This window comes from Dermacentor silvarum, chromosome 1 (genome assembly GCF_013339745.2).
Source record: "Dermacentor silvarum isolate Dsil-2018 chromosome 1, BIME_Dsil_1.4, whole genome shotgun sequence".
NCBI lineage: Eukaryota > Metazoa > Arthropoda > Arachnida > Ixodida > Ixodidae > Dermacentor > Dermacentor silvarum.
In genome coordinates, this window is record NC_051154.1 from 72,472,635 (window position 1) to 72,476,944 (window position 4,310).

General features: G+C 47.2%; 1 long non-coding RNA gene across 1 annotated transcript; it reads left to right on the forward strand.

Moving 5' to 3' along the window:
- Positions 1-1,673: 1,673 nt before the first annotated feature.
- On the forward strand, positions 1,674-4,080 carry LOC125946405 (uncharacterized). The gene is made up of 2 exons (XR_007467563.1): positions 1,674-1,802; positions 3,865-4,080. It is a non-coding gene; the product is annotated as an uncharacterized LOC125946405 (long non-coding RNA).
- Positions 4,081-4,310: the final 230 nt, after the last annotated feature.

Below are 4,310 nucleotides of genomic sequence, written 5' to 3' on the forward strand. Positions count from 1 at the left end.
GCGTATATATCCGCTCGCTGCCAGCGTTTTGACGGTCGTTGTCTGCAGTCATTCAGTGTGATCTATTCATGTTTGTTTGTGCGCGCTCACACCACGCTTCTTCAATCAGTTAGTAATAGTCGGGCCACATTTTCCAACGCACGCTACACATGCAATGCTGCCCGGGTCGGCAGTGCAGCGCTACAGGTGTGTCCCTTCGCACGCGCTGCCCACGGGAAGCGCTTCTCATCAACACCACCGTTTCACACGCGCCTTCTCGTGGTCATCGAGTCTCTCTTCGTGTCGGTCTACTTACGCCGCAGCACACCTGCTTACTTAATCAGCTCATGTTTACTACAATTCATATTGCTACCAAAGCCGCTCACCTTACTTCGTATGACATTGCTGTGTTGCTATCGCATTCATCGCTTCGCCCTTAGGGCGAAACTGTGACATTTTTTCTTGTTTCTTTCGCATACGTATTTAAAATATACTTTGATAACAGAAGCCACCTAATTTTTTTTTGGCAATGGATGCGCTTCTTGACAACAAAAAAAGGCCCCACTAACGTGATTTCACTATATACCGGTACAGTGGCACAAATGCCACTATACCGGTGCCATTATTATCTATGGTTTGTGAACTGGTTACATGTACTAGTCGCATACACCACCTCCTTTGGGTAGTAATGCAACTACCAGCGCCGATACTAACTGCCCTTTCGAGGACCTTCGTTCACTTTGTGACAAGCAGTTACCAGCTCTTGGTTAGTAAGTGGCGCGACCTTGTTGCAAAAGTGAAGTTAGCAGTAGACTACTTCTACAAATGATAATTATGCATGCCTGCGGGAAAGGAATATACAGCTACATGTCGACGTAACAACATGCCATTTTCTAAACATGTATATTTTTTTTAAGTGCGATAGCCTTCTTTGGCTCTTTCTCGGTAGATTATGTCGTATGTCAGTTCTTGGCCGTTTATGTCACCTTCACACGTATCTAGGTGTGAATATATATATATATATATATATATATATATATATATATATATATATAATATTATATTATATGTTTTATTACATGTCTTTTGGATGGTTACTAACCCGGTTCTCCCGGCACATAAGTCCGAAGCTCTAAACCATTAAGCCACGGACGCATGCCTGAAAAGGTGGAATAAAACAACTTTAAGGATTTCCCTCCAGCAAGCCAGCGCTTTGAGACGCTTGGCGCGTTAGCCGCGTTGCATTGCAACAATTTACTTATAATAGGAGAGAGCCAATCTTTTAGCCGACGATAAAGATAGAAATTACAGGATGCGTTTGTCGCCGAAATTCGCTGCGCGTCTCTCGTCGTACTGTGGCACTGCGGCACATTTCTTCAAGGTCGAGCACGTCGCGCCTTGTGGCTGACCACGTTTTAATGCTGAATAGAACTCGCACTTGCTCTGCAAGGACCGCCATGGTGCTTGAGAGACGCACTGAAATCTATAGCGCGTATCTCGTCTTAATGCACCGACTGCCACAGCGCGTGGGATCTTCGTAAATTTGTACCTACCGAGCTATCAGGAATGGCGGCGTGAAATTTCTAGACGTTCAACTCGAAATATGCTTTCTCCGCGATCGCTTCAGAAGAAGAAAGAAAAATCAATACAACTCGCGATGAAAATCGAAACATGTGTTGTTTAATTCGCAGGCATCCCGCGTGACGGCTGTGGGGTTGAAAATCTCAAAAATCAGCATAGAGTCCAGAGTGTTCGGCTACCAGGACGTGCAAGACTTCGATCTCGATTCTTTCGTTCTCTTTGTCGGGAACATGAAACTCAGGGTGAGTAACACTTTGTGCGCATCGGCGATTTGCGCAAAAGTTCCGCCTGCTGTGAAACGACGGACGGCGGGGGTTCGATTCGCGGCCGGGTTGGCCGATTGGGGTGGAATGCCAAAAGCGTTAGTGTATACGGTGCTTCGGGTTCACAGTAAAGAACCCCCTGGTATTCCAAATTTATTTGGAGCCCCTAACTATACGCCGACTCTCAAAGCCTGTGTGTCGATTGTGCACGTTAAACCCAATCAATCAATCTTAGTGACACTACTGTGCTCGAGTACCTGTGACTCATATACGACACTAAACGTCCGGAAGAAGCACCTATATTCCGCTGGAAGTGCCGTTATCCACTTCGAATTATTCGAAATTCGGCGCGATGATATTATTCCACTGTAAGCGGAGTTATCTGATAAAGATGATTCATTATGTCACTTGACCGCTAGAATTGTTTTCTGTCGCTATGCGCAGGCGTGTGCGCGAAAGGTGCAACACTGCTGGTCAGTGCTTGATGCGGTTCTCATTTAGTAGAAGCGCTGAAACAAGCACCAGCTTCGAGATGTGACTATAGAAAGTGCGCCTCAAAATACATCGGTGCTTAACGCAGTTTTTTTTTTTTTCTCGCATTGCCTGAAAAGGCTTTCTTCTTTTCATTTTCTTTCTAATAGGATGGAAAGGTGGACTAGTTGGTACTTCATTCTCGTAAGAAACTTGGAGCGCATGCTGTAAAGACGAGAGTTCGAAGTGTGCCACTGTCTTCGTATCTCGTCTTTACTGCGCTCCAAGTGTCTTACGGGCATTTTCTCTCTGTTTAAAGACGGGCGACACCAATCCATTGCGCTGCCACTTTCGCGCCCGATAAACAGACGTGCCTCGGCTCTATTGGCCGGTTGCAGCTCCTTAATTCCACGTGCGTTAAACAACAACAACAACAACAACAACAACAACAACAACAACAACAACAACAACAACAACAACAACAACAACAACAACAACAACAACAACAACAAGTTGTGGCAAAAATTGCGCCCAAAACTAACTGGTAATGACTATGCAAGTATGAGAAAAGACGAAGCGCATCATGTATGCCGCGTGTAATACCGCCGGACTCCTCTTTCGCGCTTTCCTCTGGACAAGCTGGTGGCGCCACCGAGGCACAAACACACAGAGACACAAGTTGGCGTCAAAGAGGTTCATTGAAGAGAGGCACATACCCAGTGCACATACCGACGTGAACAGCCCACATTTTTGTGGCTGCACTATCCCCGAGATTGGCTTATACTTCTGGTGGCATAGCTAGATAGCCAGAAAGAAAAACTGGTCTCAGAATGCCAAGAATGCTATTCTCGTTAATATTGGGAGAAAAATAATTGCAGACGCTGACTTTCGGTGCAAGCGATAGCCGCCTGTTCACGTAATCCAGCTGAAGGGGTGCGCTCAAGTGGGGAGCCGACTGTTGTCATAACAACAGTCGGCTTGCCACCCTTAAAAAGATATAGATCCAGCACAAACTAGGGGCCATGCTTATGACAGTGGGGATAAGTTCGCTGTCTCGGTTGTATACCTATAAAGAGCATCCTCCACCAGCCACCCCTCTCTTCTCGTTTAGTTACTATATATTTTTTTTTCGTGGTTCCCAGCGCCTCAGCGCTCACTAGCGCGCGATTTCACGTACCGCGCTGTCAGGGGTAGCCAGGCTCGTCAAGATCCACAAAGATCCATTAAGTACCTTCCACAAATTGAAATGTCACATTTCCACCCCCCCCCCCCCCCCCCCCACCCCACGCAGCGGTACTAACGTAACCACTGGTACACATTTCAAATTGAGATGATTAACGCGAGCATTCTGTCACGTACACGCTTGAATCACCGCGCACACTTACTAAGCCTCGCGCAGTCGAGTTACCTAGATACAGTACTGCAGATCTGCGTGTACTGCAGATGCACACGTTCGTCTTCCCTCCGGCTTTAACGAGTGATCGCAGTAGTAGTATAAACTTTATTTTGTCCGAGATGGAGTTTAGGGAGGAGGGGAGTGGGCAGCAACACTTTTTTTCTCCTTGTGCAGGCCAAGATGTTCGGAACGGCGATATGGCCGTCCACTCTGCTCTTCTTTTTCGGCGGCACGGCGCTGGTCGTGTACCTGCTGGTCATCTGCGACGTACTCACCAACCCCGTCATGGGTTCCTTCCTCTGAGCTCGCAAGGTTGCCAAGCTCTTTTATTTACCACAACGGACGGACGTGCGAATAAACTCACCGGCGCCATCGAGGTCGCGGCTCTGCCTTCCAGGCGTATACTTCGCTGTCGATCGTACCAGCAATTGTGCGCATTAGCGTATTTTACGACTCGTGCCGCTCACATGTCGATATGCTTCTGCCTACCGAGAAACTCAACAGCAAGCGTTTACCGCACAAGTATTCATTAGGCGTGGTTAGCTTGGCTGCAAAAAGACAGAAAATCGACGAAAATATCAGCTTCGTGTTTCGCTCATTCAGTTCAAAAGGTGAGCGGG